The following is a 23,780-nucleotide window of genomic DNA, read 5'->3' as shown; positions in this document are numbered from 1 at the left end:
CATAATGGTCTGTGATCATATCTGTGATGGAGAGGGAACTCGTGGGCTACCAAGGCTGGTGTTTTGATTCTATATTTCTGAGCTTAGAGCTTCACACAAACGTACCCACTCTTCAAATGGGATGGATGAAACAGAAATAATATACAGGTGTCATTGTCCATTTATTCCCATCTCTGACACCACTGCCAGAATCTCAAATGCCTTACAAAACTCTATCATAGAGCAGCACCTCCCTCTCTTTTTACATGCTCAATAAATGAAGGATTGATGACTGACCTCCAAAGACCCTCCCTTTTCAGGAGTGGGGCTGGGGGAGTGGAGGGAAGACCTTGAACTTGTGGAGGCGAGCAGAGGCTTCCTGCCCAGGCTCAGCCAGAGGAACCGCGTCGGGGCAAGGGCCAGGGCCAAGGCCAAGGCTGGGAACAGGAGATGCCGAGGATGCTGACGCACTGCAGGCAGGGCTTGGGATTTTTCTGGGTTAGGAACCCAAACTGTGCACACACCTCAGTCATCAGCCCCTGCAAGACAGAGTCTGACAGAGGGGTTAGAGGACACAGAGGACTCAGAAAGATGAGGGCTGAGGCCACGTCCGTCCCTGGACTGTTGTGTCTTGGCACTGAGCTGGCATGTAGCACGTAGGTGCTGAACCAGTGACACGTTGCTGAGTTTGGGGACTGGAGGATGGAGATGGTTGAGGGGAGACTGTATGCTATATGGAGACAGAGGGTACCCCCCTCCCCGACCATAGGTGTCTGGACATAGAGGGTAGTCCATGTTCCCATGTTCTCTGTGCATCTTTCCTGTTTAAATGTCAGCCATGGCTGGGATGGGTCAGTACAGGGAGGACTCCTTGGGGTTGGAGATCCCACACTTCTCAGCAGGTTTCTTCTGAACCCAGCCTTCTGTGTTCTACCCAGGTCAGGATATAAGGTTTGGGGGTCTCCCTGTATGCTGTGCTTAGTTGCTCAGTCATGTCTAACTCTTTGCAACCCCATGGACTGTATCCCGCCAGGCTCCTCTGTGCATGTGGATTCTCTGGGCAAGAATATTGAAGTGGGTTGCCATGCCCTCCTCCAGGGGATCTTCCCAACCCAGGGATCAAACCCAGGTCTCCCATGTTGCAGGCAGATTCTTTACCATCTGAGCCACCAGGGAAGCCCAAGAATACTGGAGTGGGTAGCCTATCTCTTCTCCAGGGGAACTTTGAGGCCCCATATTCCTGGCCTTCCTTACACATCTTGAAGGCAGCTTCTAGCTAAGAAAGTCTTCACCCACCTCTCCTTTATCTTTCTAGCAAAGCACTTTATCTGTCATCCCATCTTGGTGAATGCCGCCCCCTCCCCATGCTTTGCCCATCACTGACAGTTTCAATGTTTCTATTCCAATCTCTACTAAGATTTATGGGTCCCTTTCTGATATGATGGACAGGAGGAAAGAACAAGGTTCTCATCATGAGTCAGTCCTCGTCCTCACATCTGCTTTGCCTTATGCACTCGTTTCTGTGTCTTCTTCGCCTGCAATCCTTCCCACCCACCCCACGCAGCCTCACAACAGTTGCACGCCCTGAGTCAGAAGCTAAACTCAGAGGTTTCCTGCCCTGTGCTCCTTCCTTTGAATTTCTCAAAAGCCCACCTGCTCTGCAGAGGTTCCCAGCCATATAGACCACACACATGGTATCTTTTATCTAGGAGACATAGACAGTTTGTAGAATACTGTGGCTGCTTCTGTTTTCTAACTTCTGCTTATTTCTCTTCTCCAAGGCAGGAAAGTAGTGTGGTCTGATGAATGCCTAACTTGGCATGGAAACGGAAAGATCTGAATCGGACTTACTGTGTGGCTAGGGGAAAATTACTTTGACTCTCTGGGTAAACTGATACTTCAGCAGCCTCGGGTAAGTAAATAAAAAGTGATTCAGCTGTTCAGAGAAGGGCATCCTCCATGGCTGGCCCTTCCTGAAAGTAAAGCACGTGATTGTTTCCATTCGTTTCCATAGCAACTAGCATGAGTAGGTGCCGTCTGCGTGGTCCTATTCCTACTCTCCCTTTCACCAATTTTGACTCTTTGGTTTCTTCAGCATCAGGTGATCAAAGAAGCTCAAACCTTAGACACCCAAAAAGTTAGTGCTTGCCCAATAAGTTCAGTGAATAGCTGCCTGAGGTGTACCCAAGGGCTGGGCATCCATTTTATTTTTATTTATGTCTTTAAGATGTTTTTGATATGGACCATTTAAAAGTCTTTATTGAATTTTTTTTTTTACATAATATTGCTTCTGTTGTGTGTTTTGGTTTTCTGACCACAAAACATGGGATCTTAGCTTCCCTACCAGAGATCAAACTCGCACCCCCTGCAATGGAAGACAAAGTGTTAACCACTGGACAGCCAGGGAAGCCCCTGGGCATACATTTTTAAATAGCTTGGGCCTGGGATGGATGAAACATACATAGAGTTTGGTATCAAGAATTTTGATGAATGACCTCACTCTCCACTCCTATACATAAAAGGTCAACACGCTTTCAATCTCAAGTGTCAGCAATTCAAAATTAGTGAAAGCCAAGAAAGAAACCCATGGGCTTACATACCTTGCATGTTTGACCTCAGGCAAAACTGGATATGAGGCTTTCCTGGTGGCTCAGACAGTGAAGAATTTGGCTGAAATGCAAGAGACCTGGGTTTGATGCCTGGGTCAGGAAGATCCCCTGGAGAAGGGAATGGCTACCCACTCCAGTATTCTCGCCTGGAGAATCCCATGGACAGAGGAACCTGGCTGACTTACAGTCCATGGAGGGGTCACAAAAACAGTTGGACATGACTTAGTGACTAAACAACAAGAAACAATACTGAATACTGGAAAATTGCTAAGGAAGTAGATTTCAGGTACTCTTAGCACAGACACACACACATAAAGGGTAACTATGTGAGGAGATGTATATGTTAACTAGCTTAACAGTAGTAATCATTTCACTGTATATAGTCAAACCATCATGTTATACAACTCAAATGTATACCATTTTTTATCACAAAATTTCAAATGTCTTAAGACCTCTGCCTCTGTCTCCCCCTGCTGGACAGGTGCTCTCCAGAAGAAGGCTGGAAGATGGTTGCCAGCTCAGAGGCCCAGTAAAAGGAAAGTATTTGGTGATAGTTATTCTTGCCTGGAGAATTCCAACGTACAGAGGAGCCCGATGGGCTACAGGCCATGGGGTCGCCAAGAGTTGGACACAACTGACCGACTAACACTTAGCAGAAACGTCCCAGGGAGACTCTGCTCAGGTCCTGGGCCCATTCCTGAAGAGCATACGGCCTCCTGGCTCAGGGAGGGGAACGCGTTCACCACTTGAGAAAAGCATTCACTCCCTAGAAGGATGACAATCAGTGCTGGACAGGCAAAGACATCCAATGTCTCTTAGCCACCCTGAGCTAGTGAGGAGCCAAAACTACAGAAACCCACAGCAAACTGGGCTGCCCCATGCACCCAGGATCCAGTCTTCTAAATCTGATATGCTTCCAATTAAATCTGAAGAAAGAATTGAGCTCGTGCTTTAGCAACGTGAAGCATGACCCTGCTGGTGCTACTTGACTCTTTCGCTAGGTTGTGTCCAGCTCTTTGTGACCCCATGGACTGCAGCACACCAGGCTTCCCTATTCTTCCCTATCTCCCAGAGTTTGCTCAAACTCATGTCCATTGAGTTGGTGATGCCATCCAACCCTCTTATCCTTGGTCACCCCCTTCTCCTCCTGCCCTCAATTTTCCCCAGCATCAGGGTCTTTCCAATGAGTTGGCTCTTCACATCAGGTGGCCAGAGTGTTGGAGCTTCAGCTTCAGTACTGGTCCTTCCAGTGGGAATTCAGGGTTGAACCATGGCACTCGACTGTTTTCTATAGTTGGATAAGGCTCTCCCAGCTTGGTGAAGTAAAATACAAATAGCCATAGATTTTGCTGCAATTGTCAAAATGTTTCTATGACTCATGGGATGAATGAGAAAAATACACAAAAAGGTCAAAGTTACACTGATGTCAGATCGTAATCATACCCCTGAATCAAGTTTCCCACCGAGAGCACATTACTGACTTATTTTTCTCCATGGAGGGTACTTGATTACCCTAAAGCAGATTATCTATGGATTTATCTAAGATCAGCTTTTCACCCAAGTTGGCATCCTGTCAGCAATCCACACAGCTCTTGCCTTTACCACTGAGTCAGCCTGCTGAAGCTCAACTCTGACTCCCTGACCCAAGAACACAAATGTGAAACCACCAAATCACCTAATGAGTCACGTGCAGTCATGTCTGACTCTTTGAGATGCTATTGACTGTAGCCCTGCAGGCTCCTCTGTCGATAGGGTTCTCCAGGCAAGAATACTGGAGTGGGTTGACATATCCCCTCCAGGGGATCTTCCCAGCCCAGGGATGGAATCAGTGTCTCTTGAGTCTCCTGCATTGGCAGGCAGATTTTGTTTTGTTTTTTACCACTAGTGCCATATGGGAAGCCCCCTGATGAGCCACAGATCAACTTAAAAGACAACACTCTTTCATTAAACACTGATACTGAAGACCTTAAGTGGGTGATGATGTTTTTCCTGCAATAAGAAGATCAGGACTGTCTCTAGCACTAAGGACACTCTTAACACCCTCTGCCCGTAAGTAGCGACTTCTGAGGTAGGTAGGCTTTATAGTCAGAGGAGAAGGTCTCAGATACCCTATGGAGTATGTAAAACCCAACTCAACCGGAAGAACTCTCCCTGACTTTGTAGTAAGTTAATTTTTCTCACCCTCAAGCCTCTGCCTAACAGATCCATGTCCCAGTAACAACAAGCTATCAAAACTCATAGAGGACTTGCCATGTGACAAGCATGAGAACACAAAGATGAACTGGAAGAGGCACCTCTAGGCGAGACGCCATTGTGAGCTCAAGCTCCAAGCTCTCCAACTCCAGACACAGCAAGGATATAGGAAACACTTTTCAAAATAAAAGCACACTGCAATATTAAATAAATATTTTCCATGGAAGAGAAACACACCATTATATAAACAGGTCAAAGCCATGAGCTTCAAGGTTTCCCAGTTAAGAAGGCAGAGAGGGGCAAAGTTTGACTCCTCTGGGCTGATATTCCCCTGGGCTGATAGGGAGTAAAGCCTTCCGGGCTCAGCACAGGGCCTGAATAGGATGGAGCCTGAAGCCACAGGTGCTGCTCTTCCTCAGCTATAAAAAGAAGCAGGAAAACCATAGCCGCTGCCCTAAACCACCGGCCTTTTTATAAAATCCAGGAAGCTCCAGTGATGAAAAGAAACAGAGACAGCACGGAACCCCACTCTTTTTTAATTGAAGTAGAGTTGGTTTACAATGTTGGGTTAGTTTCTGGTATACAGCTCAATGATTCAATTATACCTATACAATTAAATTATATATATATATTATTTTTACAGATTCTTTTCCGTGGCGTGCTTAGTCGTTCAGCCGTGTCTACTTCTTTGCAGCCCCATGGACTGCTAAAGATATTGAGCGTAGTTCCCTGTGCTACACAGTAGGTCCTTGGTGGTTATCCATTTATATATAGCGGTATGTAGATGTTAATCTCCAGCTCCTAATTTATCCCTCCCCTCCCCTTCCCCCTTTGGTAACCATAAGTTTGTTTTCTATGTCTGTGAGACTATTTCTGTTTTGTAAGTAATTTCATCTATGTATTTATTTTAGATTCCACGTATAAATGATATCATATGATATTTGTCTTTCTCTGTCTGGCTTTCTTCATTTACTATGATAACCTCTGCATGTGTGTGGGCTAAGTCGCTTCAGTTGTGTCAGACTCTTTGCGACCCTTATGTAGACTGTAGGCCACCCCCCACCCCAGGCTCCTCTGTCCATGGGATTCTCCAGGCAAGAATGTGGGAGTGGGTTGCCATGCCCTCCTCCAGGGGATCTTCCCAACCCAGGGATCAAACCCACATCTCTCACATCTCCTGCATTGGCACGTGTGTTCTTTACCACTAGCACCACCTGGGGAGCTCCATGATAATCTCTAGGTCCATGCATGTTGTTGCAAGTGGAATTACTTCATTCTTTTTTATGGCTGAATAGTATTCCACCGTAAAATTATAGGGCTTCCCTGGTGGCTCAGATGGTAAAGAATCTGCCTGCGATGCAGGAGGAGAAACATGAAAATGAATCCTTCAGTAGAACATTTTATTATTATTTAGAGTGTAGCTAGCATGAAGAGCTATGAAATCAAAGGTAGTCACTCAGTCATGTCCTACTCTTTGTGATCCCATGGACTGTATGTAGCCCACTCTGTCCATGGGATTCTCCAGGCAAGAATACTGGATGGGTTGCCATTTCCTTCTCCTGGGGATCTTCCGACCCAGGAATAGAGCCCAGGTCTCCTGCAGAGTGAACAGACTCTTTACTGACTGAGCCACCAGAGAAGAGCAATGCAGACCGGGGTTCAAATCCCTACTCCATCGTATAAATATACCACATCTTATTTATCCATTCATCTGTTGAAGGAAAGTTAACTTGCTTCATGGTTTAGCTATTGTAAATAGTGCTGCTATGAACATTGGTGTGCATGTATCTTTTTGAATTAGAGTTTTCTCTGAATATATGCCAAGGAGTGGAGTTGCTGGATCATATGGTATAACTCTATTTTTAGGTTTTAAAGAACCTCCATACTGTGTCCAGTCTGCTCGGGCTGCTGTAACAAAATACCACAGACTGCAAGGCTTAAATAAGAGTTTTATTTCTTGTAGTCCAGGAGGCTGGAAGTCCAAGACCAGGTGCCAGCATGGTCAGGTTCTAGACTCATTTCCTGGATGTTTTCCACAGTGGCTCTACCAATTCACATTCTCCACAGCCTCCCTGGAGCCCCATTCTGAGTGAAGCCACCACCCTGCTTGATGGCTGCTTGTATGCATTCCCAGTACATGGGCAGGGAGGAAGCCCAGCTGTGAATAGTCAACCTGGTTCTGGAACAGGGCCTCTGGGAGCTAGGTAGAGGAACATTAAAATCACTAAACAGGGAAGAAAATAACCCAAAGCTAGAGGGAAGGATAAGCCAGTCAAGATGAGCACGCAAACCTAAATTTTATAGGAAATCTAACATAAGGAAGTCAACTAACAATCTGAAAAACCAGAAAGATATTCTCTCAAAAATGGAAATACCTGAGCAATCTCAAAAATTATCTTAAATAAGTGTGCTTGAAACTTTCAAAGAGATAAAGCGATTGAATGCACGAAGAACAAAAGTGAAAGGCTTTTCTTCTGTGTGTAATTAATATAAAATGTTGTTCTTAAATAAGGCTTTAAGAACTAAGCTTAAAATTCTGATAAATAATCAGGACATGTGAAAAGGGGAAATAAGCTTCCCTTTCAGAGGAGATATTGGGAAACTGCCAGTTTCAAGTCAAAAGTTAACAAAAGTTCTTAAAAACACATACACACAAAAAAAGCCCAAAACAATTTATTAGGACTGTTCCACTTTCAAATGACAGAAACTCAAATCGAAGTAGCTAAAAACAAAAAAGGAGACTTTATTGGCACACTTAACTGAAAAGTCCAAGGGATATGGATTCAGGTATGGCTGGATCTAAGTGCTTAAATTATGTTATTAGAAACTTTCTCCTTAATTCTGCTAAAGCCTCTGCTGTGGCTTTATTTTAGGAGGTCTCCCAGGTGGCACAATGGTAAAGAATCTGCCTGCGAATGCAGGAGACCCTAGAGATGCAGTTTCCATCTCTGGGTTGGGAAGTTCCCCTGGAGAAGGATATGGCAACCCACCCAGTATTCTTGCCTGGAAAGCTCCATGGACAGAGAAGCCTGACAGGCTACAGTCCACGGGTCACAAAGAGTTGGACATGACTGAGCACATGCAAACTACACACGTGAGTGAAGAACACATGGTTCTGAAAAATAATCAGTTACAAATCCTAAAAATTAAAAACACATCCCTTAAAATTAAAACCTCATAGACTGGATAAATCCTGAACACAAGTGATAAGAGAATTAGAAATTGGAGGGCAGTCCTGGGGAATTCACCTAGAACACAGCACAGGAGAGAAAAGGGTAGAAGACATGAACAGGAAAATGAGACGGGCGGATAGATTAAAGCACACTGACTTTACTCTTTACGAGCCTGTGTTGAGGCAGGCACCGTCATCCCGTTTTGCAGAAGAAGAAACTCTGCAGCCCAAGCGTACAGACGCTGCCTCTTTGAGGAATGCTCGTTCTTGGGTCAAAGACGTTCTGCTGCAGCCAAGTTGAACATAGCTAGCATCCTGTTGGTCCATTACCACAAGCCCAAAGCTGAAGTTAGGAACAATTTTTTAAACATGCTGGGTAGAGTGTGGTAAGCAGAATTTGCTCACAGAAGTAGACTTGGGAAGGGAAATGTCTAGCCTTTTCAGGCTAGACTACCAGGCTTAAACAACAAGGTTTATTCCTCACAGTCCTGGAGGCTAAAAGTCCGAGGCAAGGTGCCAGTGTGGTTGGGCTCTAATGAGGACTCACTTCCTGGCTTATGGACAGCCGCCTTCTCACCGTATCCTCACAAGACCAAGAAAGAGTTCTGGCTTCTTCATCGCCGTGTACGGGCCCCAGTGCCACCACTGGGGCTCCATTCCCAGGACTTCACCCAAATCCAATTACCTCCCCAAACCCCACCTCCAAACACCACCACCTGGGGAGAAGGGCTTCAACACACGAATCTGTTGAAGGGACACCAACAAGTAGTCCATAGCAGGTGGAAAAGCATAAGAGGAAAAGGAGGAGGAGGAGGAAGGGAGAAAAAGAAACAAGAGATGGTGGAGATGCAGAAGACTCTGGAGCACCAAGGACTGGGCCAGAAATGCACAACCAGCACAGGAAATTCTCCCCAGGACCCAACATGCCTCCCCACCAGAAGAGGAGGCAGCTCACTCCCGGCTTCAAAAAGAGTCCCTCTTGCAAACCCTGCCTCAGTCTTAACAACAGTCACAAAATGCTGGGCTTTTTAAGACCCAAAAGGCAACTTGTCTGGCACTCTGCCCCTTGAACTACAAACTCTGTATGTTTTGGAAGCAGTAGATTTAATTACATTCTGCTTATTAAAATGATGTTTGAGAAAAAACGGTCTGCTATTTAAGATGCCCAAATTGAAATGCCTTTTCCAAAGAAGAAGATACAGGTAGAAAAGCACACTGATCATTCATTTCCTACCTCCCCCCACCCCCATCTTGGTCTCTGACACATTAATTATTCAGTGGACTTTCAAGTTAGACCGAATGCTCCTTCGACCCTCTTACATTCCGCTGACACAGGCACTCAGGGATGTTGCTTTAATGACCCTTCTACATACTCTGGCCTAGCAGCTCTATCCTATACCATTTAAATATTCTCCACTTTATTGTCTGGACTTGGGCAAAAGCCATTTTCAGTCCAGTCATTTATGGCTTTCTTACCTTTGTGATGAAGTTATCATTCAGTTCAGTTCAGTCGCTCAGTCGTGTCCAACTCTTTGCAACCCCATGAATCACAGCACGCCAGGCCTCCCTGTCCAGCACTAACTCCCAGAGTTCACGCAAACTCATGTCCATTGAGTCGATGATGCCATCCAGCCATCTCATCCTCTGTCGTCCCCTTCTCCTCCTGCCCCCAATCCCTCCCAGCATCAAGGTCTTTTCCAATGAGTCAACTCTTCGCATGAGGTGGCCAAAGTATTGGAGTTTCAGTTTTAGCATCAGGCCTTCCAATGAACACCCAGGATTAATCTCCTTTAGAATGGACTGGTTGGATCTCCTTGCAGTCCAAGGGAGTCGAAAGAGTCTTCTCCAACACCACAGTTCAAAAGTATCAATTCTTCAGTGCTCAGCTTTCTTCACAGTCCAACTCTCACATCCATACATGACAACTGGAAAAACCATAGCCTTGACTAGACAGACCTTTGTTGGCAAAGTAATATCTCTGCTTTTTAATATGCTGTCCAGGTTGGTCATAACTTTCCTTCCAAGGAGTATGCGTCTTTTAATTTCATGGCTGCAGTCACCATCTGTAGTGATTTTGGAGCCCCAAAAAATAAAGTCTGACACTGTTTCCCCATCTATTTCCCATGAAGTGATGGGACCGGATGCCATGATCTACGTTTTCTGAATGTTGAGCTTTAAGCCAACTTTTTCATTCTCCTCTTTCACTTTCATCAAGAGGCTCTTTAGTTCTTCTTCACTTTCTGCCATAAGGGTGGTGTCATCTCCATATCTGAGGTTATTGATATTTCTCCCGGCAATCTTGATTCCAGCTTGTGCTTCTTTCAGCCCAGCGTTTCTCATGATGTGCTCTGCATAGAAGTTAAACAAGCAGGGTGACAATATACTCCTTTTCCTATTTGGAACCAGTCTGTTGTTCCATGTCCAGTTCTAACTGTTGCTTCCTGACCTGCATACAGGTTTCTCAAGAGGCAGGTCAGGTGGTCTGGTATTCCCATCTCTTTCAGAATTTTCCACAGTTTATTGTGATCCACACAGTCAAAAGCTTTGGCATAGTCAATAAAGCAGAAATAGATGTTTTTCTGGAACTCTCTTGCTTTTTTGATGATCCAGCGGATGTTGGCAATTTGATCTCTGGTTCCTCTGCCTTTTCTAAAACCAGCTTGAACATCTGGAAGTTCACGGTTCACGTACTGCTGAAGCCTGGCTTGGAGAATTTTGAGCATTACTTTACTAGCTTGTGAGATGAGTGCAATTGTGTGGTAGTTTGAGCATTCTTTAAATAGTCTCAGTTTTATCATCTCTGGATTTTTATGGACTTGAGCAAAAACCATTTTCCTATTGGTCACTTATGGTTTCCTTAATCGCAATTAAGCGAGGAAAAATTCTGTTTAAAACTGCATCTAATTTAAGGCTTCAAGATCCCACTATGTATTTCTACTTACCTGTGGTTCCAAATGATTTCAGTATTTCAACTTTTCTTCAAGGCTCCCCAAATCAGCAGAGATGACCTTTCATCTCCCCCTCCCCACCTTAAGCAGTAACAGCTTAAGGAAACTGGTGAATGACTTTTTCCACCTAAGGCCACAATTTCTGAAACCACTTCCTCTCCTCACTCTCCTTGACCTCGCTTCAGCATTAGGCCCTATTAACTGCACTCTCCTTGAGACCCTCTCTTTGGCTCTGTGTCTGTATGTATGTTAAGAGCAAAGATCGTGGCATCCACAGACCTAAATTTGAATGGCTGTCTGACACTTTCTAATTGCAAGACATTGGGGAAGTTGTTTAAAACCTCCAAGCCTTGTCTCACACCTCTAAAAGAAGAATGGTAACTCCCACTTCAGAGGAAGTATGGTGAAGACAAAATCAACTCCTCTTAGAGTGTTTAGAAAGGTCCACAGTTGCTGTGAGATCTCAGTAGGTGGACACTCCCCACTTCACATTTACCTCTTGTGTCAGCTCCTCAACATTAACTTAACCCAAGCTGCTTCGGTCGTCAGCCACCTCCTCACCTCTGAGGCTCCCCCGCCTCCCTCCCAGATCTCACCTGGGGACCAGCCGACTAGCCTCACAGTTTTACATGCCCAAAATGAAACTCAAAGTGATGACATCCCCTGTGGTCTCAGTTTTCATGTCTGTAAACCAGATGCTGAGTGAGTGAATAAGTCAAGATTCCTCCTAATGCCCCTTCCTGAATAAGCAAAGTCACTTCTCCTACCTCTTCTCCAGCCCTTTTCTCGCCCCTTCTTTCTTCCTCCCCTCCCTCATTTCTGAGGTCTGGAACAGAATTTGGATCGTTTACCAGACGACAATAGTCTAGGCTGGAAAATGCTTGTGTAAGATTCTGGCTCTCAGCTCCCACAGCCTGGCACAGCTTTGGCTCTGGAGATGTGGGCTAACTCAGATGCTTCTGATAGAAGTGGTTCTTGAGAACCTCCTCAAGACGGCCCAGTTTGCAGGCATGCGTGCTAACTTCTTCAGTCATGTCTGATTATTTCCGACTCTATGGACTATAGCCCACCAGGCTCCTCTGTCCGTAGGATTCTCTAGGCAAGAATACTGGAGCGGGTTAGAATACTGAAGCTGGTTGCCATGCCCTCCTCCAGGGGCTCTTCCTGACCCAGGGATCCAGCCCGAGTCTCTCATGTCTCCTGCGTTGGCAGGCGGGTTCTTTACCACTAGCACCAGCTGGGAAGCCCTAGTTCTGTTTTGTGAAGAGCATAAAATCCATAAGCAGATTAGGGTGTTTCCTCCCTGCATTAAGCTGCCTATGTATGTTAATAAATTATTTCCCTGAGAGACAGCTTTGTGTAGCCACTCTGGAGAACAGCTGGCACTACTTAAGCAAACACTCCTTCCTGACACCCTGCTATCTGGCAGTTCCACTGAGGTACAAGGATCCTAAGGAGAGCTGTGTGAGAATGGCCACCATGCCAAAGACTTGGAAGCAGTCCTGGTGTCCACTGAGTGAACAGATTGATAAAATGCATACAGACTTCCCTGGCTGTTCCATGGTTAAAACTCCATGCTTCCAATGCAGAGGGTGAGGGTTTGATCCTTGGTCCAGGAACTAAGATCCCACGTGCCAAAAAAACTAAAACGTGAAAGAGAAGCAATATTGCAACAAATTCAATAAATATTTTTAAAATGTTCCACATCAAAAATCTTAAAAAAAAAAACAACCAACCATTTGGTTTAAAATATATATAAACATAAAACGGGTAAATCATACTCTGGAATAATATTCAACAAGCAGAGGCTAAGAAGTAAATGTACACTACAGTATATATATATAACTGATACATAAACCTCATAAACAAAAAGAAGGAATCAAGAATTTATCCTGGCCTTCCTCTATGAGTTATACTGTGAATAACCAAATAATTTATCATTGGAACTTTTGTTATAGAAGTGTTCCAGCTAATAAACAAAGAATGCTAGAATTAGAAGATCACCATCTTATAACACCAAATTGTGGCAGACTCTTAGATGACCCCCGTTTATCACCGGTATTCATGCCCTCGTGTCATCTCATTCCCTTAAACCTGTGACTTGCGCCTGATCGATAGAATATGGTTAAGGTGATGGGGTGTCTCTTCCATGATTACATTACGTATGACTGTCCTTCCACCTTTCCAGCACAGTCTCTTTACAGACTGTCTCTTTTGGCTGGCTTAGAGGAGGTAAGCTGCTATCTAAAGAGGCCCAGTGGCAGCCTTCTGACCACAACTAGCAAGGAACTGAGACTCTCTGTCAGACTCACGCAAAGGCTTGAACCCTGCCAGCAGCCACTAGGCTCAGCAGCAGATTCTCCTCCAGTCAGGCCTCAGACCACACTCTAGCCCTGGTCAACACCTTTTTTGTAGCCTTCTGAGAGACCCTGAAGTCAAGGTCTCAGCTAACTTGTGCCAGGACGTCTGACCCATCACCGTGAGATAATTAATGTGGGTTGCATTTTTTTTTTTTGGCAAGCCACTAAGTTTGTGACAATGGTGTTACAAGCCAAAAGACAATGAATACACTAATAAACTAATGAGATCCTAGGTTTTGGTTACCAGGGGCTGCTAATATTACACACACACAAAAGAGAAAACCAAATCTGAGATGCTGATGGGAAAATCACAACACAAACTGTGAAACGATCTTGTCAAAAAAAAAATTATATATGCGTCTGATCAAGTGTCTACATTTAGCTACCTACTTAAAAGAAGCACAGAGATGAATCACACTGTGGTAAATCTTATGGGACAAACAGCTTGTGTTCTTTAGACAATAAATTGAAAGGGAGGAAAAAATAAACACAGATTCAATGGGAAATTTATTGCTTAAAAGAGACTTAAAGAAATATCAGTCAGTCACCATGTATGAGCCTTAGCTGAGTTCTGATTCATGTAAACAAATTATGGAAAGAAATGACATTTATGAGAGGATTGGAAATTTGAGCACTATTTAATGACATTCAGGACATATTTCCTTTTAAAGCTATTGATAAGGATATTGTGGTTATGTTATCTTGTACAGCCACACACTGAAATATTTCTGGATGAGATGATCCAGTGTCTGAAAGGAAGGAAGTGGGTGGGCTGTAGATGGGATGGGCTTGGCCACAGGCTAATGGTAGTTGAGGCTGAATAATGGGTACAGGAAGTTCATTTACTCTTTTATTTCTTTGGGGGTATGTTCAAAATCCCCAATAATAAAAGGTTATATAAATTACAAGTTGACAAGAAAACAATAAATATGTTGCAAGAACACTTATAAACAAAAAGATAGAAACATTAGAATAGTTTCATATGGAGAAAGAAAGGAGATCAGAGAATGCAGACAAAAAAAGCTGAGTAAAGCAATCCCACTCCTGGGTATATATTTGAAGGAAACAAAATCAGAATCTTGAAGAGAAATCTGCATCCCCATGTTCACTGCAGCCAAGGTATGGAAACAGTCTATGAGTCTACTGATTGAGGAATGGATAAAAATGATGCAAGATAGATATATATGTATATGATGGAATAATATTCAGCCATAGGAAGGAAGAAAATCCTATCATTTGTGACAACATGACTGAGTCTTCAGGGTTATTATGCAAAGCGAAACAGATCAGACAGGGAGAAACGAGTATCTTATGATATCATTATACGTTGTTCAGTCACCCAGTCGTGTCCAACTCTTTGTAAGCCCATGGACTGCAGCACACCAGGCCTCCCTGTCCCTCACCGTCTCTAGAGGTTTGCTCAAGTTCAAGTCCATTGCATCGATGATGCCATCCAGCCATCTCATCCTCTGACACCCTCTTCTCCTTCTGCCCTCAATCTTTTCCAGCGTCAGGGACTTTTCCAATGAGTCGGCCCTTTGCATCAAATGACCAAAATACTGGAGCTTCAGCTTCAGCATCAGTCCTTTCACTGAGTATTCAGGATTGATTTCCTTAAGGTTGGCTGCTTTGATCTCCTCGCTGTCTAAGGGACTTTCACTAGTCCTCTCCAGCACCACAGTTCGAAGGCATCAATTCTTTGGTGTTCTGCCTTCTTTAGGGTCCAGCTCCCACAACCATATGTGACCACTGGGAGGACCATAGACTTGACTATGTGGACCTTTGTCAGTAGAGTAACGTCTCTGATTTTCAACACTGTCTAGGTTTGTCATCGCTTTCCTGCCAAGAAGCAATTATCTTCTGATTTCATGACTGCAGTCACCATCTGCAGTGATTTTAGAGCCCAAGAATAGGAAATCTGTCACTACGGCCACCTTTTCCCCTTCCATTTGCCATGCCTTAATGGGGGTCAAATGCCATGATCTTAATTTTTTTTAATATTTAGTTTTAAGCCGGTTCTTTCACTCTCCTCCTTCACCCTCATCAAGAGGCTCTTTAGTTCCTCTTTGGTTTCTGCCATTAGAGTGGTATTATCTGCATATCTGAGGTTGTTGATGTTTCTCCTGCTTATCTTGATTCTACCTTGTAACTCATCCAGCCCGGCATTTCTCATGATGTGCTCAGCATATAAGTTTAACAAACAGGGTGACAGCAGATAGCTCTGTCAACACTTTTCTCAATCTTGAACCAATCAGTTGTTCCATGAAGGGTTCTAATTGTTGCTTCTTAACCCACATACAGGTTTCTCAGGAGATGGGAGAGATGATCTGATATTCTCATCTCTTTAAGAGCTTTCCACAGATTGTTATGATCCGTCACTTATATATGAAATCTAAAAAAGCTAGATTTGAGACTTCCCTGGTGGCCCAATGGTTAAGATCCCACACTGCCACGGCAGAGGGCTCAGGTTCAATCCCTGATCAGGAAACGAAGATCCTACATACCATGCAGCATGGCCAAAAAAAGAAAAAAAGCTACACTCAGAGAAACAGAGAGTAGATGGTTATTACCAAAGCCTGGGGGTGGGGAAAAAGTGGAGATGTTAGTCAAAGTACAAACTTCCAGTTACAAGATAAATAAGTTCTGAGAAACTAATGTACAGAATAGTGACTATAGCTTACACTACTGTTGTACACGTGGAAGTTGTTAAGAGAGTAACTCTTAAATGTTCTCACTGCAAAAATAAAAAGTAACTCTGTGAAATGATGGATGTGTTAACTACCCTTATCGTGGCCATCATTTCACAATATATACATATATAAAATCATCAGGTGGCACACCTTAAGCTTACACAGGGGTATTTGTTAAATATGTCTCAATAAGGCTGGGGTTGGGGAATGAGTAAGCAAGCAATGAATTAATGAAACAAGGGAGAACCCTACAAGAACCAATGATGACAGCAGTTTTAAACAGAGGAGTATGACGAACTCAACTCACTGCTCATTGAGGTCCAAAGGGAAAAACTATGTGCACACAATCCTGTGTCCATTTTCCCTGTTCTCATTTTTTCAGGGCTTCTTTATGACCTTCGACGGATTTGTCGATCTAGTCCTTGAGGGTACTAAGCCGTCTGTCATCACCTTCAGGGAGGCCTCCTGAGTAGAGTGCTTTCCTTCGCAGTTGGGGGTTGGAAAATCATTAAAAATTGCTTATGAGAGAGAGAAGAGAAAACGGGGTGTGATGGGGGAGGGTGTACAGAGGCACCTCTGGGGTCTCACAATGTCCTATTTCTTGACCTGGGTGGCGTTGGCACTCTATGTTCACTCTGTCATAACTCATCAAGCTGAATGTTTGTGATTGGTGCCCTTTTCTATACAGTATTATATTTCAGTTATTTGCATTTTTAAAATATACATTTTTCTTGGATTTTATAGAAACTCTCAGTTGTCTCAGACTTGATGCCCTGGACCCCATCACATTCAGCAGAAGTTCTACATGCTTTCTCTCTCTCTGTTTTCTTTTCCCCAATAGTTGAATTCTAGTCAATTAATTGAGAAAAAGATGTGAGTGGGAAAGTAGCTTCATCACTGTCTTGCTATGATTTCTGGCAAAAAAGTGCTTAACCTCGCTCCACACCAGCTTCTTGCCTGTAATAACTTGTCTGTGATGGTAATAGTAGTACATGACACGTATAAAACTTGCTTAGAAAAGTATCTGACACATCAGTTCAGTTCAGTTCAGTTCAGTCGCTCAGTCGTGTACAACTCTTTGTGATCCCATGCACACCAGGCCTCCCTATCCATCACCAACTCCCAGAGTCCACCCAAACACATGTCCATCAACTCGGTGATGCCATCCAACCATCTCATCCTCTGTTGTCCCCTTCTCCTCCTGCCTCCAATCCCTCCCAGCATCAGGGTCTTTTCCAATGAGTCAGCTCTTCGCATCAGGTGGCCAAAGCATTGGAGCTTCAGCTTCAGCATCAGTCCTTCCAATGAACACCCAGGACTGATCTCCTTTAGGATGGACTGGTTGGATCTCCTTGCAGTCCAAGGGACTCTCAAGAGTCTTCTCCAACACCACAGTTCAAAAACATCAATTCTTCGGTGCTCAGCTTTCTTCACAGTCCAATTCTCACATCCATACATGACCACTGGAAAAACCATAGCCTTGACTAGATGGATCTTTGTTGGCAAAGTAATGTCTCTGCTTTTTAATATGCTGTCTAGGTTGGTCATAACTTTCCTTCCAAGGAGTAAGTGTCTTTTAATTTCATGGCTGCAATCATAATCTGCAGTGATTTTGGAGCCCAAAAAAATAAAGTCTGACACTGTTTCCACTGTTTCCCCATCTATTTGTCATGAACTGATGGGACTGGATGCCATGATCTGATACATGGTTTACACTCAATACATTTTAATTTTTCAGTTTCCTATTTGCTATCTTTCCTTAAGCAAAGTTCCATCAGGACTCTCATCAGAAGAAAGAGTTTGGCATCCAGACAAGATTCATGACTCTGGATCCTTTGAGCAAGACCATCAGTTAGGACCCAAATCTCATTATCTCTTCTAACACTCTCCTCCCATTCAAACTCCTCTAGTCCCCCAGGCCCAGCTCCGATGCACGCCTTTAGGAAGGTTTCCCTAAATATTCCCGCCCCTGGGCTTTCTCCTTCCTCAGAAAGCTCATTGAATCATTGGAACCCACATCTCGATGGCCCACACCATCTCTGTTGAAGTCTTCATGAATCCTTGAGGCCACAGCAACTTCACCTACATGAGAAAAAAAAAATCTGTGTTCTGTAAGACCCTAAGGCTCCAAGTGAAAGATATGAAATCAGCGACTTGGCTCTGGTCCCCAGCTTCTTTCCTGTCCCCTTCCCAGACCTCCGTAACTTCTCACTTACATTCCTGGTGAGGTAAGTACCCAGAAAGCTTTTACTTCTTTCACCATCTCCCTACCAGACCAGCAAGATCCTGTAACCAGTCAATCACGCTTGTGGATTGTCCAGTTGGCACCTTTCCTGAAGTTTATTCATGCCTCCAGGGGCACCTCAGCTGGATGTTTATATTTGAAGCCATTGTTACTTGTATTTATATTTGTATTTGAAGTTGTTTAACTCTACTTGTAGAGCAGTAGGTTTCTTCTCCTTTATGAAATTTCAAACACCAGTAGAAAATGAATTAATTTGAAGAATATCTTAAAAATGATCTACTCCTTTGAAAGATATTCTGATCTAAAAATAATAATTATTCCATTGAACACTTACAATGTGCCATTACTGTGATGCTTCATAGGTTTTAAGTAATTTAATCCTCCATTGATGAGATGATTGTTATTTCAATTTTACAGATGAGAAAACCGAGACTTAGAAAATTAGAAGACTCAGATCATTACAATGACCATGACTATACAGCCACAGTTTGTGTGTGACTAATGAAAAGACCCTGATTCTGGGAAAGATTGAGGGGAGGAGAAGGGGATAACAGAGGATGAGATGGTTGGATGGCATCACCGACTCAATGGACACGAGTTTGAGTAAACACTGGGAGTTGGTGATGGACAGGGAGGCCTGGTGTGCTGCAGTCCGTGGGATCGCAAAGAGTCGCACACGACTGAGCGACTGAACTGAACTGAACTGAATGGAATGAGAACTCAGCCATTAAAGCATCCTAAAAGGACACTTCAGGAGTGATTCATGAGTAAGGCAACACACGGTCTCTCCTTCCCATCCAATCCCCAGATATGTCCTCTCTCACCTCCCCCTGAAAATTCTCTGGCGTGCTGGAGTCTGTGTCTTTGATTTTTTCCCCATGACCTGGGAAGCCCTGACACATGGTCAAACTTTCTCTCCAAACCCTGCTTTCTCCACTGTTTACCCTTTTCCAAATATGCTGTGCTCTTTCGTTCATGTATTCATTCAGTCAGTATTTATTGAAAACCTATTATGCGTCAGATGGTAGCCCTGAGAACAGAATGGTTAGCGAGACAGATGTTCTCCTTGACTTCCTGTTGCCCACAGTCTGGTCTTTTCCAGACTGACTGCATTCTGTTCCCTCTATTCATGATCCTCAGCCTTCCTACAACTCCACAGCCCGCTCCCCAGCAAGGCAAAGTCCTACTGATTCACAAGATCCAGCCCACACTCTTCCTCCTCTGCCACCTTCCTCAACAACCTGGGGATGACATTCAAAGTACTGAGCAGCCAGCTGGGCAATCATAATGGACACCAGCTGTCAGCCACCAGTTTCCCAAGTTCCAAGCTTTATTTCTACCCTGTCACCACCCTAGTCGGAGGTCATCACCTCGCCCACGGGACCACACAAATATTAAAGTATTTAAAGTCTGTTCTGTATGTCTTCTTGCCTTATCCTCCACCCACTCTCCCCACTGCACTGACACCCACAAATACATGCAAATGTGCCTGTGAGCATCCCGAAGGCAAGAATCTTTATTTAACTAGGAGAGTAACATACATAATCCAGGTACTACCTAACATGAGCTCAATGCAGCTATTAATATACTAAACGAATGAGCTGGGGTAGGAAGTAATCTGGCCTTCATCCCAGAGAATTTCCTCAAATACCATCCCTCTTCAGATCAACAGCATTTCCTACTTGAAGACTCAAAAATTTTTTTAAATTTGTGTTAGGCCCATTTTCCTTTTCTTAAAGCACACCAGTACTTTTCTAATACTTTGGAACACATTCCTATGCTTCTTATATTGCTACCCCTGGTTATCAAGTTATAACAAAATAATTCTGATATGGACTGAAATGGTGTCTCCTCCCGTGTGTTGAGGCCCTAAGCCCTAGCATAAATCAGCATATGACTGTATTCAGAGATAAGGTCTTTTAAGAGGTCATTACATTAAAATTAATCATTAGATAGGCCTTAATCCAATAGGAAGAGGGCATGGCAACCCACTCCAGTATTCTTGCTTGGAAAATCCCCATGGACCGAGGAGCTGGCAGGCTATAGTCCAGTAGGTCGCAAAGAGTCAGACACGACTGAGCGACTAAGCACAATCCATAGGACTGGTGCCCTTTACTCAATTTTTTTATCTGTTTAACATGTATGTTAATTTTTTAATTTTATATTGGAGTACAGCTGAATAGCATTGTTGTGATAGTTTCAGGTGGACAGCAAAGGGACTCAGTCATACATACACATGTATCCATTCTCCCCAACTCCCCTCCCACCAGGCTGCCCCATAACATGGAGCAGAGGTCCATGTGCTCCACAGTGGCCCTTGTTGGTTAGACGACTGGTGTCCTTAAAAGAAGAGGCGATTAGGACACAGCTGCTGAGGGAAGACCATCTCAAGACCCCGGGAGAAGTCAGCTCTATAGAGCCAAGGAGAGAGGCCTCAGAAAAAATCAACCCTGCTGACACTTTGATCTGGGACTTCTAGTCTCCAAAACCTGTGAGAAAATAAATCTCTGTTAAGTCACACAGACTGTGGTACTCTCTTATCGCAGCCCTAGCAAACTAATATAAATACCAATCTCCCTTGCAAGTGAGTTATTGCTGTAGCAAATAACACAACTTTTCAGTGCATATGTACTATGTCCAAATAAATTAGAAACTTCCTGATGTTAGTGAATATGACTCATTTCTTATAGACTCTCTCATAAAACATATCATTTACATGCACAATAGATGCTCAGTGAAATTTTCTCATTTCTTACACTGCAGAATATATGAAGACATTTCTTTGCCTTCATTTATCCCAGGGCTTCTCAAGACCAGCATTATTGACATTGGAGACTGGAGAATGCTTAGTCATGGGGGCTGCTCTGGCCTTGTGGGTGTTTAGCAGCCATCCCAGTAGCACCAAAGCCCTGCTCTCCCCATGTTGTGATGACCAAAAAGGTCCCCAGACACTCTGAAATGTCCCCAAGAATCCAAGACACTCCTGGCTGAGCACTACTGATCTCTGGGGATGCTAGTTTTGTCTCCTCTTCTTGGATATCATGCTCGGAGATGTGTGCTATGAATCTCAAGCATCAGAAGGGTAACAAGATAAGTCCAAATTGATTGGCAGGAGGGCAGCTGGTGCAGCAGAAGGTGAGCTGGTAGAGATACTCTGTCCAATTTGGCTGTAGGAAGAAGAGTCCCTCCAGTAGGACCAAAGAAGAGGCTAAAAATGTCAGACAGTGGTTTCTGCTGAGTCAGAGCCCAGCCTTCTCTTCCCAAGACTTAACCTCCTGCTCACTGGTCACTAGCTAGGATCAACACAGACAAGGAGTTATTTCTATCTCCAGTAGGATTGACTATTTTAAATGAGTTTGCGGTTCTGGGCCATTTCTTAGTGGAGGAGTCTCCACATCACACAAACCACCAGGGAAATTGCCACTAATTAGCATGCTCGTTAAGGACCTTAGGAAAGAAGGCAGCGGCTGAAAGGGCCGGCGCCCCAGCGCTGCGGTCTTCCCTCCGAGGCTGGCCGGGCACACGGGGGCTGAGGCTGGGGTTCAGCAGATAGCACGGCCTCTTACTCCCTAAACCACCTCCTTCTTGGAGAACCATCTCGGGATGATCCTCTGGACCCCATCAATGAGAGCGTCTCAGGCATAGAAAAAAATCCAATGAAGATGCAAGGAAGGTAACCCGGCCGGTCTTTTCCACCAAGACACTGAAAGAATGATGGATCGTACCCTGTGGCCAAAAACTGCAATCCAGTCTGCTGGTTCCAATGCCTCTACAATTTGAGATCATACCCCCAGGAGGCAGAAGCAGAGGCGGGAAATAAGACAGACTAGGAAGGGGCTTCTCATACCAACAGTCAGGAATTTGGATTATTTCTGGACTCGTCAAAATTCCCATGTTGAGAAGTCTTTTTCTCTGATATTTCTGAGGGAACCATATTTAAGACACTGGTGACTTAAATTCTTGTAATCCTTTAAAAAAATTTTTTTTTTTTTTAAATTTGGCCGTACTGCACAGCATATAGGATCGTACTTCCCAGGCCAGGGATAGAACCTGTGCCCCCTGCATTGGAAGCATGAAACCTTAACCACTGGACCACCAGGGAAGCCCCAAATCCCTAAAATCTTGTGCTACAAGGATTCCCAGCCATACATACATTTAAATAACTGTAACAGAGACAATTAAAAGCTCCCCAAGGAGAAGGAAACCCGGTACTCTCCAAGTTTCTCTAGATGTACACTTGTTGCTGCAAAACCCAATATCAGACCCATCAACACTTTCCGTTTCCACTTTCTGAATGACTCACCATGCCATTTACCATCCCAGATGTACCAAGGGTACCAGTGAAACAAAACGTACCCACACTCAGACTTCAAAGGAAGTCTGTGCTGTGTTCTTACTGCAGACCGTCACACCTGCTCCCTGTCTCTCATCTCTGCCCTGGGAGACAGATGCAAAACTGAGTCCGATTTGACTAAAGGGCACCCACACATCTGGAGCTGGAGTGAATACTCACAGGCCACAGGCTAAATATGTCAAGGGGGGTTTCACAGGGGCCCCACAGCTTCCCTATTTCCTTTTAGCAAAACAGCATGATGCATAGAGTTCTGCTTATAGGATGCAGCTTGGGGACTTAATAAAGGCAAGGGACTTCTTGCATGGCTTTAGGGAGGGCTAAGGTTAGCTGCCATCAACCCTAATGCTCGATACAAACCACCCCTTATTCATGTTAACACAGTTTCCTTTGTCTTTGTACCATTTTCCATGACATGTTGAATTGCCCGCTGAGGTCCTGCTTTTCTAGACAAAGACAATAATGGCCCCTTGACTTACTAGAACAGCGTTACTACTTTTGTAGTGGGTTGTAATAGCTGTGCATGGTTACTGTTCATTTCATTTAACAAATAAGAAAAAATGGAAAGGCACCGAAACTGATACAGACGCTAAAGACACATAGTAAGCTAAAAGGGCCCATGATGTGAAGTGGGGCTTCATCCCCCATCTTGGAAGAGAGTGTCAGAGAAGTCATTTTTGTTTTTCCTTTCAACATATACTGTGTCCCATGAGCACCTGATCCAACGGGAAAATAGCAAGTGTGGAAAATTTAGGATACAGCCCAAGCTGTCGTAGCATGGCAACCTCAAAACGCAGCACCTCAAACAGAATGGACATGTATTTCCTTTTATTGGAGGAGTGCAGGGGTTTGGGGCAAGTCAGAACAAGAAACTAACTTTGTTCCATGAGGTCCTCCAAGAACGCAGGCTCTCTTTCGTATTTTCTTCATTAAGTTTTAATCTATATAGGGTCCAATTTACTCTTTTTTATTTTCTTAGTTTTTTTTGGGGGGGGGGATGTGGACTTTTTTTGAAGACTTTATTGAATTTGTTACAATATTGCTTCTGTTTTATGTTTTGTGTTTTTTTTGCCAAGAGGCATGTTGGATCTTAGCTACCTGACCAGGGATCGAACTTGTATCCCTTGCATTGGGAGGCAAAGTCCAACTGCTGGACTGTCAGGGAAGCCCCCAATTTTAAATGTACCCTTCTACTTTGGGGCTCCACTGTTCCCCAGGATGTTATCCTCATCT

The sequence above is a fragment of the Bison bison genome, unplaced genomic scaffold (assembly GCF_000754665.1).
Source record: "Bison bison bison isolate TAMUID 2011002044 unplaced genomic scaffold, Bison_UMD1.0 scf7180017864345, whole genome shotgun sequence".
NCBI classification, from domain to species: Eukaryota; Metazoa; Chordata; class Mammalia; order Artiodactyla; family Bovidae; genus Bison; species Bison bison.
This window is presented reverse-complemented; position numbering follows the sequence as displayed.